The sequence below is a fragment of the Meleagris gallopavo genome, chromosome 6, assembly GCF_000146605.3.
Source record: "Meleagris gallopavo isolate NT-WF06-2002-E0010 breed Aviagen turkey brand Nicholas breeding stock chromosome 6, Turkey_5.1, whole genome shotgun sequence".
Lineage (NCBI taxonomy): Eukaryota > Metazoa > Chordata > Aves > Galliformes > Phasianidae > Meleagris > Meleagris gallopavo.
In genome coordinates this window covers 4,843,547-4,855,659 of record NC_015016.2, presented here as the reverse complement: position 1 = coordinate 4,855,659, position 12,113 = coordinate 4,843,547, and the positions used below count along the sequence as shown (strand labels likewise).

Below are 12,113 nucleotides of genomic sequence, written 5' to 3'. Positions count from 1 at the left end.
TCCTCTAATTAACTTGGAAAGTACTTATTTTTCTCATCTTGAGAAAAGGAACTGAATTGATTGTAAATAAACTAATCATGGTTTTAGGTAAGCCTAAGTAGCTTAAGGCTGACTTTGATGACTATGAAACTTAACACAATCTTTTTATGTCAAAAGAAAAACCCAAGGAATTCCAGATATTCTGATGAGAGAAGTATATGGCAAAGTAGTAGGAACAGATGAAAAAGTAACCAAAGAAAGCAAATGTGTGTGCTACTGTATTATAATTGTCAATTAAAAAAAAAAAAAATAAGACAAAAAAAAACCTTTCCTTTTGGGACATTATTTTATAGACTGGCAAAGTACTGCCAAAAATGAGACCATTAATACAGACAGAATTCACAAGTGCTCACAGGGGTAATGACTCATCACTGCAAATAATAACCAGTAGATTTAGAGTTTCAGAATGAAATACACATTCAAATTCCATGAAGGGTGTTTCTGATAGAAGGAGCTCTCAAAATATAGTAGAAAAACTAGTAGGAATATAAATAAAAAATTGCCCTCATTTGGATTTCAACTTATTTCCAGCATGTATAATATTTAATTCTGATTGTCAAATTATTTCTATCTGCTCCTCCACTTGTAACAGCCCATTGAATACTTACTCTGAGCATCTGGACATGAAAGAATAAAGGACAAATTGCATTATCTTCTAAATTGGTTTTAACACACATTTAGTAGATTCATTCATAGAAAAATAAGGAATAAAAATGTCTCGCTCTGATAGGATTTTGTTTGCACAAAATCAAATAACTCCATGTTTAAAATAGGGCAAGAAGTACTTTAAAATGAATAAATAAAAGAACATAACATGTAGCAATACTTGCAATGAGACCAATCATCAAAAGGCTGCAACTACTAAAACCCATGCTCCTGCAGAACCCTATTCTACCTGGACAGATTGGAAAATTGAGCAGAGAGGAACCTGATGAGGTTTAACAAGAACAAGTGTAGAGCCTTGCACCTGGGGAGGAATAACTGTATGCACCAGTTCAGGTTAGGGGCTGACCTGCTAGAAAGGAGCTCTGCAAAGAAGGTCCTGGTTGTTCTGGTGGACAAGTGGTTGGCCGTAAGCCAGCAGTGTGCCCCCGTGGTCAAGAAGGCCAATGGGATCCTGGGGTGCATTAAAAAGTGTGTGGTCAGCAACTTGAGGGAAGATCCTCCCCCCTCTACTCTGCCCTGGTGAGACCATGTCTGGAGTAACATATTCAGTTCTGGGCTCCTCTGTTCAAAAAAGACAGGGCTCTCATAGAAAGAGTCCAAGAGTCCAGCAGAGGGTGATGAAGATGGTGAGGAGCCTGGAGCATTACCCTCATAAGAAAAGTGTTTATAAATATCTCAAATGAGGGACTCAAGCCAATGGGGGCAGTCTCTTTTCAATGGCCAGCAACAGTAGAACAAGAGGCAATGGACAGAAACTGAAACACAGGAAGTTCTATACTAACACAAGGAAGAACTTCCTTACTGTCAGAGCACTGGAACAGCCTGTACTGAGTTGTGGAGTCTCCTTCTCTGCAGATATTCAGTACCTGCCTGTAAGCCTACCTGTGTGCCCTGCTGTAGGGAACTGCTTAGCAGTGGGGCTGGACTCAATGGTCTCCAGAGATCCCTTCCAGCCCCTATAGTTCTGTAATTTTATGATTTTGTACCTTTTTCAGTATTCATCAATAGTTTTTTCAAAAGCTTATTTGGGCAAATCTATGCATTTTTCAATAAATTATTTTCCAGTGACAATGTGCAAAATTAAATTTTAATGGATCCTACACATAGTTCAGATAATCATAATAACTAAACACCAGAACAAAATATTTCCAAGTAATTCATAAAGGAATAACTGTATGCACCAGTTCAGGTTAGGGGCTGACCTGCTAGAAAGGAGCTCTGCAAAGAAGGTCCTGGTTGTTCTGGTGGACAAGTGGTTGGCCGTAAGCCAGCAGTGTGCCCCCGTGGTCAAGAAGGCCAGTGGGATCCTGGGGTGCATTAACCACACTGAACTGTGTCAAGTACAGTTTTTGTTGACATAACTAAAAGGCCCACTTTTTAGGTCAACAAAATCAGCAGCCTTTTTAGTACCTTAACAGTATGAAAATAAAAATGCATATAAACACATAGGCCTGATGTTCAGAAACCCAAAGATGTTAGGTTGGATATTGCCTGTAGATAAAGACACCTTCACTGAGATCCTGCCTGTGATCAAGGCATCTTAACTCCCATTAACAGACAGTGGATATCTATTAGTAAGCACAGTTAATCAAGGTTGGAGAGATACTGCAATGATCAAATGGAGATAGCTACTCTAGAATTTCAATTTCAAATGTTATATTTAATCAGTTCACCATGCACAGCAAACACTGATCCAGAAATGCTGAATGTTATAAACATCTTCAAATTCATCAACAATTTTACACGTTGAAGCACTAGATATATACACTGCAATGAATGCCCATTATTAAGAATAACTACTAACACTCCACAAAAAGCAAAGAAGATTTAAAAGGAATCAAAATACTATTTCATACCTAGTTCAAATGCTTTTGGAACAAGGAACTGCAAGGAAAATGAGAAAGCAGCTCATTACAGCACTATGAGATAGGCTAAGAACTCTCTTTTCTGTGCTGTACAATACCTTGCAAAAAGCTACAATCATCTACTCAGCTCCAGCATAAACAAAACGCATCTGTTCTCAGATAACTATTTTCTTCTGTCTAAACACCAATACTTATTACAAGATTTAGCAGATTTATTTTATCCTTTTCCAAAAACAAGCTGGGAAGCATAACGCATTTTACTGGACTAATATCTGTTCCTAAAATACATGGTCATTTCTTCCACTTAGCACTTTGCTCCTCACTCTCTGCAATCTGCTTTCCCCTACACAAACTTTATGTCATTTTGAGTGGACAGCTGTTTGTTTGCTTGTTTGTTTTGAAACAGGCATAAAAGATATTCACAGTTTCAGTATAATGTAATCAAACCTCCTCATCGCTTCCAAAATCAGAAACAGATATTGGGCCAGGTTTTGCATTACTTAAATGCCTTGAATAAAATCACGCAACACTTCAGATTTATGCAGAAAAAGAAATTGCACTATCTGAAGGTAATTAGAGCTCAGATTAGATAGTATCAAAGCCAATTTGAATACTACTGTGCATCAGCCAGTGTAGCAAAACAAGACAAAAAGCAGCTTGAAAGGAATGAGAATTTCATTAGCATTTAGTAAAACGTGATAAATGTTAAAAGAATAGCAGCATGTTTGCTGCAAGATAGCAGTTCTACATTAAAAAGATTTTTTCTACCTGTAACTAAAAACAAAACCATATTTAAGTCTTAAAATCAGACATGCTCTTATATGTACATACACACAAACACACTGAGAACCCCAGAATACTTTAAACAAACACACAGAGATTTAAATTTACAAAATTAACAATGGGAATTTTGCATAGTACACCAAATATTTAGCAGAAACAAAACACTTACAGTGCCTCCTTAGAAAGAAAAAGCCTCCAAACAGATTTCTTTAAACTAATTTCAAGAAGCTCTTATCTTCTAAGAGAAAGTTTTCATTCTCTCACAATCACCACCCTGCTCTGAAGACCATCCTACCTACCCATCTAGCTCCCACCCAGAAAGTTTTTGTATTGGGATGCCTGGGGGAGGGACAGAGGGAGGAGCTTCATTGTTGTTCTGAGGTCTCGTAATCTCATGGGGAGCACTGCAAAAAAAGGAAAAAGCCAGAGGGTCTTTTGAAGAATGATTACATAGATATTACTCCATTGTTTTATTTGCACTTACTAAAAACCTGCAACGTTTCTGTTCAAAAGGAAAAAGTTGTTATGCTTTGTATTTCGTTCTGAACTTTTAAACAGCCCAACTTCCCAGCATATGCTGAATATTCAGACAAATTTTGCACTTCATTAAAAGACAGGATCATAGAATCATAGAATGGTTTGGGTTGAATAGAACCACAATGACCTAGTGTCAACCCCCTGCTATGTGCAGTGTTGCCAACCCCCAGACCACGCTGCCCAAAGCTACATCCAGCCTGGCCTTGAATGCCTTCAGGAATGGGGCATCCGCAACCTGAAATGACACTTAACACATTGCTGGTTTTCATTCCTAAAATACTACTTTTTATTATTCCCAGGCTATGATGTGTATCCATTTTGTATTAGTAAAGATAAAATCTCAAAGTGAATATAGAATCATAGAAGCATAGAATGGTTTGGATTGGAAGGGACCTTTAAGATCATCCAGTACCAACCCCCTGCTATAGGCAGGGACACCTCCCTCTAGACCAGGTTGCTCACAGCCCCATCCAGCCTGGTCCTGAATGCTTCCCGAGAGGAGGCATCCACAAACTCTCTGGGCAATCTGTTCAGTGTCTCACCATCCTCACAGAAAGAATTTCTTCCTAATATCTAGTCTAAACCTACCCTCTTCTAGTTTAAAGCCATTTCCCCTCATCCTGTTGCTACATGCTCTTATAAAATATAGTTGTGTTCATATTTTACATGTATAAAATCCAAGCTCAAAATACATTCAATATTACATTATGCTGTTATTTCATTACAACATACAAGCTTTGTCTGAGCAAAATAAAGACCACAATTTTGTATCCTGAAATTAGTTATATTTTTGAAATAAAATTTAAGTATAAAATTTACTAGTAATAGTAACAAACATACATTTCTGATGAGCCGTATTGCTAATTACAATTATTTCTCTTTCAGCTACATCAGCGGCACTCATTAGTGTCCAAAAATTACTTTACTCTTCAGCAGATAGAGCCTAAATCTTTCATACAATGATTAAAAGCTGTCATGGGTTTTGTTGGAAGAAGTATAGTGAATAAACTACGTTGTCCTTAAAAGCCAAGCAGCCTTAATGCATGCAAACTGAAAAGCAACGGGGATCAAATGCTGCCCAATAGATGCCATCAGCAAAAGAAACAACTGAGGATGGTTTTAAAGAAATAGCAATGCTAAGTGTGCTGTGATGGAAGTTCAAGTGTAAGTTATTTTTCCTGAAAGCATTAGTATGTCCTCAAGAGCAGAATTGTAAGTATTGGTAAAACATCATTCCATAAGGGCACTGTGTGTGCTCTGGTCAAAATCAGCACGTTCTGTAATAGTATATCTGCTAGTATCACTAAGTACAAAAGAAAAGAAAATCCTGACCTGAACTGCTTTTGCTATATCCCCTTCAATAACGTAACCCTGTGAAAAGTCGGGCATAGGGAATAAAGAGAGATATCAAAGGAGTATGAAGAGCTGCACTTCTGCCTTCTTTGCAAACTGTAACACCCGTAACCTGAAGAGAGGAAGGCATGGATAAGAAAAAGAGAACAACTGCAGCTGTTAACAGATGACCTTAGGAAGTGCAGCTGAAAACAAAACATTCAAACAAGTAGTTTTTCTTGTACTGCTCTGCTGCAGGGATGGGGAAAGCTGGCTGAACAGTAAGAACATTGTTTTCTTCTCAGTTTCCTTCATTATTCCTCACAGTAATGAAAGAAGAAAAAAAAAAAAAAAGAAGCTGGTTTAACAACAAAATAATATTCATTATAGAAATAAATAACTCTCCATTTAGTTGCCATCTTCTTGCCATAGATCTGTCTCTACTGTTAAATGCAACACATAGCAATCTTCTTTTTCCTGTTTACTGACAGAGCACAAGAAAAATATCTTTTAATTTGCAGCCTTATCTAGCCCTACTTACAAGCACAGTTTGAGCACTGATAGTAGATTTTCATAGTATAACACTCTTTTGTAACACTTATTTGGAGCAGTTAATTTTAATTAACCCCAATGCTTATGGCTCATAAATAATGTTTCTTACAAGTTGATACAATTTTTTACAAGTTATGTAGCGGTGGCAGTTCACTGCTCAGCAGTAAAATTTCACAAATTTCACAGTAAATGGCTCTCAGACAATGTCTGTGATACTGGAAAAAGGGAAAATCACTCCCATATCTAAGAAAGGGAGAAAAGAAAAGCTGGGAAACTACAGATTGGTGAGATTCACATCTGCTTGGCAAGGTCATGGAGTGGATCGTCCTGGAAGAGATGCTAAGGCACATGTGAGATGTGTAGGTGACCCGAGACACCAAGTATGGCTTCACCATGGGCAGATTGTGCCTGACCTATCGGGTGCTCCTCTATGATGGAATGACACCAGCAGCGGACCAAAGAAGGAGGGTTGGAACAAGATGGTTTTTAAAGTTCCTTCCAACATAAGCCATTCAATGATTCTATGATTAAGAGCTACTTCTAAATAATGCATGCACCTTTATGAAGATGCAAACCCAAATGCATTCATCATGGACTGAATGACTTCAGCTGCTGGTCAGAAGCTTCAGGATACTCCTTAATTTCAAAATGTAAATAAGCAAGAGATGCCAGGAATGCCTCTTATAACTTACCAAGCAAGTGATATGCAACAGCAAGCAAAATGAATGCTGCAGAAATGTATCTTCATTACTACTCATGGAATGCCTGGTAATTATGTGTAGAATAAAAGGAGAAAAAGGAACAAATTCACATACAAAGAGGCAGATTTTTATCATAGAGAATATGCAAAAGCTGTAGTTTATCACTGAGACAAATGTAGGGGCTCATGTTATTGAGCATTTCTGAGATATGCTAAAGGTTTGCCCCAATCCTTTTTAGAAAATAATTTCATAGCCTAAAGTCTGAGATGAAATTATCAAGGTAATAATTTATACAATTCACATTTTCCTTTTTTCTTAGACAAAAAAAAAAAAAAGAAAGAAAGAAATCACACAGACATGAAATTGGGTATTTGGTAAATAGCTAATTGGTTTTACAGAATAACAGGAAATGGCTTTTATGGTAAGTACACATTAAATGCGTTGTTACACAAAGTAGCTTTCTGCCTAATGACCTGATGTACACTGAGTAAGCCTGAAAATTAGCTCAGTGCCTAAAGTTCAAGCCATTTCATCTGCTTCCTCTTCGTATTCAGAAAAACAGTGTTTTTGAAGCAGTTTGTGTTTCTCAAAAGTAACAGGCATTAATTGTAAGCACTCAAAATACTGCTACTATCATCTCTGAAAGATTTCCAGTATTTCTGATGCGCTCTTGCTTACACAGTTCATTCTTAAGTCTCACCATTTATTGCACTCCTCCAAGCAGAACTGTGACATGAGAAAAGGAAGAGCTCCACCAAAGTCTGAGCATTCAGTTTCTGAAATACTTCTTACCATATTTCCCTGGAAGATTAAAGTCTAAACTTCAACACTTTGTCAAGAATGCAATAAATTATGTAATAGCAAACAGATTTACAAATTAAAAACAAACTATATATGCTGGAGAAGCAGAATACAATATTTAGTAATTCTTAGACTAATGCTAGAAAGCATATTTAAAGCAATGTTTAAGTGGAAATAGTTGTTCATTTCCTTCCTCCAAAGCCTCCAGTCCTTCAGATCTTTCTGTCCTTCCTCTCTGGCTAGCTTGGGCATGTGATTTATCAAAGTGACTTAAAAATCCAGAAATATTAGTTTTTTCTTTGCTTCCAGATGCCATCATTCTGGTTCTACTTCATGATGCTACTTACATCAATGGCAGTCATTAAAAATGTCTGTATAGTCACTATTTTGCTATTTTATCCACAAACCATTGCTCATACAGCTCTGATACATGCTCAGACCTCACCTGCCTTACTGCCTCCACCAGGTGCCAGTGAGGAAAGTAACTCCTCATCCAGCAGTCCAAAACAGAGCAACTGTAAAATGATTTTTAGTATTTTTCATTAAGGCCCTACAAATATCCCCTCATTCTAAACAGAGCAAGAAACATAATTAAAAATATATTTTTTATATTTTTTACACTTTAAGCTTTATTCCAGAGGAATTCTGCAACTTTTGGGATCTTAATCTAGAAGCAAGAGGGGCAGTTACAGACACGACAGTACAAAGACAGCAAAGACTGTGGCCATTGCATGTTTGTGTGACTTTTAGAGCAGGTTTGGAAAATGAAGGAGACTAAAGTGGGTTGAACAAATGTCTTGTTGATGCAGTCACATAAATGTGGTAATCCAAAAAAAATCAGTCCCACAGTAAAATAGGCCCTAATATCACCAACTTTCACATCCTATCAAATACAGACTAAATACAGTAATTTCAAACAGTTTCTTCTGAGTTACGCCCATAAATTATATATAGGCTTTGAGCTACATAAAATCTATCATGTCCTTTGGGGATCTGTTCAGTGATTAGCTGGTCTTAAAATGATATTTCTTCATAGCTTGATTTTATGTAATTCTTCTCCCAGCTGTATCATCTATTACTGCACTTCCTGCAGGATTAAAGAGCTTTTTGCTTATGAAAAACATTCTCTACTTCTATAATTATATTAAAAAATGGGATGGAAGTGATACTCTAAAGCCACCTTGCTCATGATTCAGCCTCAAACAGCATCAGCAATACTGATGTAATTCCTGGAGATATTTGCTTCGTCTCTTCTTACAATAGATGGTGATTCCAACTCCTCCATATACAACATATTCTAGTGCTTCACTACTCGGACTGCCAAGAAATGTTTTTTCTTCTGCTTCGTATGAATCTTCTGAACTGCAATTACAGCCCATTACTTCTCATTCACCACGGACATGAAGATGAGTTTATTCCATACTCCTTCTCAATTATTTGAAAACTGCTATAATATTTCCTTTCGTCTTCTCTGCTGTAGCCAATAAACATTTGAACTTTTCACTGTAATTCCTACAGGCTCCAAATCATAGTTATGTCTAAATTCTTTTAAGGTTTTTATTTTTAATGATGTGCCAGCCAAACCTCACAACAGCAGAGGGAAGTAGCTGGAAAATGCAATAGTATTTTTGACCCTATTATTACTGAGGAAATTTCATCTTTATCTTCTTATTTATTACAGTGGTTACTTATCCAGTAAGCATCCACTTGCTTTTCTCCTTATCCCGATGCCCTGCCCTAACTCCTGAATCCTGCTCAGTTCTCTCCCACTTCCTTTTTGGCTCAGCATCTATTTGCTCACACCAGTGTTTTCAGAAGGTTACAATTCAGCCAAAGATTATCAGAGTTTTTAGGAAATTGAAAAATAATCCCTGGATTTATCTACAGATCTTGTTCCTTTTCTTCCAAAGCCAAAAACAAACAGTTAACCTTAAAATTTGATGATCTTATTGCTTTCCTAAAATGTCATGTCAGTTCAGCACATAACATAGAAAACTTTATCTACCATTTTTTTTTGTGCAGTTTGTCTTCGAGACTGTATCAGCTCAGCCTTGCTTCATGTCTGTGATGAATGAGAATGAGTAACAGGCTGAAAGTGCAGCTCAGACACACAGAAAGCAGCAACTTATTGCTTATTACCACGATACTTCTTGTGTTTCAGCAAAGACAACCTCTGATGGACTACACAATCTCTAGAGGTCCCTCCAAACTTCAAAGGTTCTATGATACAAAGTGAGCTCCATGCGTATTTTTTTCTCCTTTCAGTAATGAACTGTTGGTCAGAAGGGTTTAAGAAACACTGTATAGCAGGGACTATCCACATGTAATCAGTTGACATGCAGAGAGGAAAAGTCAATTTTAAAATTGCATAACAATGTAAGTAAAAAAGGTCTACAGTTAATAAACAAATGTATATATATTTTTTCATATACAGAACAAGAATCATAGAATCACAGAAGAAGAAAAAGACTGACCTTGAAGACACAATATGAAGATTAATCAGTGAAAAATCCATTTGTGCTCATGGATTATGAAATGATTATTAGGGTTTATTAAGAAAATTATTCCATTTTATCAGAATAACACAAAAATTATAAACATGTCAATATCTTTATTAGAGAGACTTTAAGAGAGATTTTAAAGTATGCATGATAATTATTGTTCCATGGAAAGAAGTCTTAAATCCTTTAATGGACTAATGCATATTGAAATGTGGGAAGGCACTTGGCTCAGTATTTACTTAAGCAGAAAAACTTCATACTACCTCTTTGTTTGGTTCATGGGCCATTAGGATTACATAGGAAATGCATGCATCTGAAACAATTTGATAATTACTGTTAGCCTAATGCTAATATACAACTCAATTTTTGCTAAAAAAAAAAAAAGAGCTTTAATTTTATCTTAGAAAAAATGTAATGTGCTAAGCAATACAACTTTGTCACATCTGTCCTAGATGCTTTGAATCATATGCTCTGTACTATTGTAATAACAGAAAATAGTGGAAATATAGCTGCTAAGGAAGAGCTTTGGCCAAGGCAGATCTCTTTTAAGAATAATACCCTCTGCTTGCAATTGCAAGGAGGACACTGCACTCATCAGTGCTGGAAAATGCAATTCTTATCAAAATAAGCAGTTTATATTAGCATTAATGAGTGGCCAGTGAGCATGGATGCAATCAGTACAAATGTGAATACGTGACTATATATTTTTTACTTATTCCTTTACCCATTTTTTGACACTGTAAATGCTTTTTGCTAGGTTTACTGATCCTCTGTGCATTTCACTAATCTCCTATTCCAGTCACCTTTACTGTTTTGAAGTAAATGAAATAATCAATACCAAAACAAACCCTCCAAGATAACATCCCTATGCACAATTCTATATAGATCTCAATCCAAAATATTTTCATTGTTGCAACTCAACACTTCATGCATTAATGGGTTAAGCAACAAAGAGATGCTTTGAAGCTCGGAGGCATTCCTCTAAAAAGCAGCACAGACTTTTATAGTCATACACTCAAAATTTGAGCAAGTATTTTCTATTAGACAAAATAATACAATCTTCCCAGGCTCTCTAGAGAAGATGCTTGAGTCTTTGCTATTGTCTCAGTAGGAAAGAGCAAAAGTCAGGCTGAGCATTTGACCCCCAGCACACTTATAAAATGGCTGCCATCCAGAAGGACCTGGACAGGCTTGAAAAATGGTTCCATGTAAACCTAATGAGGTTCAACATGGCCAAGTACAAGGTGCTGTACTTGAGTAGGGGCAATCGCAGATGTGTCTACAAAGAACTCTTTGAGAACAACTATGCAGAGAAGCACTTGCAGCCTGGAAGGCCAACAGAATCCTGGATGGTATCAATAGAGGGCAGCAGCAGGTAGAGGAAGGGGACTGTCCCTCTCTGCTCTACCCACGTGGAGTCCCACAGGGAGTGTTGAGACCAGGCTTGGAGCTCCAGCGCAAGGATGCAAAGCTGTTGGAGTGGGTTCAGAGGAGAGCCAGAAAGATGCCCAGAGGGCTGGAGAACCTTTCCTATGAGAAAGGCTGAGGGAGCTGTAGGTGGTCAGTCTGGAGAAGAGAAGGCTCTGGGGAGACCTCACTGCAGCCTTCCAGTACTTAAGCTTACAGACAAGAGAGGGAGTGACTTTTTACATGGTCTGACATCATCAGGACAAGGAAGAATGGCTTTAATTTATCAGATGGGAGATTTAGCTTAAATGTTGAAAGGAAATTCTTTACTCAGAAGGTGGTGAGGCATTGGCACCCACCCCTGGAGGTGCTCAAGGTCAGGCCGGATGGGGCAATGGGCAGCCTGATCCAGCAGAGGAAAATCCTGCCTGTGCCAGCTGCAACACCCAATAATCTCTAAGGTCTTCTCCAACTGAAGCCATTCTATGACCTTTAAAGGCACATGCAAACCCTTCAGTATCACAGAGGCACAGCCTGATGCAGCCAGAGCACCTCAGTCTCAGGACTATGCACCAGCGTTCTGTCAGCATCTCAGACCCACTGCACCTCAGATGGAGCTGAGCAACTTCAGCCCATAGGCCAGGCCTCCACTGCTCTCCCAGGGATAAAAACTTGTCCCTCCGGCCACCAACAGGAAGAAATCAATCAGGAAGCGGTGGGATGAGTAAGGAGATGACTCCGCACCCGGAGCTTCGAGGACTAGAAGATACAACTAAGGGCGTAAAATGGCGCGCGGTCATGGCAGGGCGGGAACGCTCACCCCGCCTCCTTCTCTGGCCCCACCCCCTTCGCAGTTGCCTGGCAACGCCTCAGTCAACGCCGGCGCCCACGCCTCTCCTCAACACGGGCTTTGGGCAGAGAGGGGGGCG

At 38.2% G+C, this 12,113-nt stretch overlaps 1 protein-coding gene across 1 annotated transcript in view; it reads right to left on the bottom strand.

Moving 5' to 3' along the window:
* LOC100543469 (sodium channel protein type 5 subunit alpha-like) overlaps positions 1 to 4,455 on the bottom strand; it is a 46,667-nt gene extending 42,212 nt beyond the window's left edge. Inside the window, 1 exon segment of the mRNA XM_031553841.1 lies at positions 3,523 to 4,455. The gene's annotated coding sequence lies outside the window, so the exon portion shown is untranslated.
* Positions 4,456 to 12,113: the final 7,658 nt, after the last annotated feature.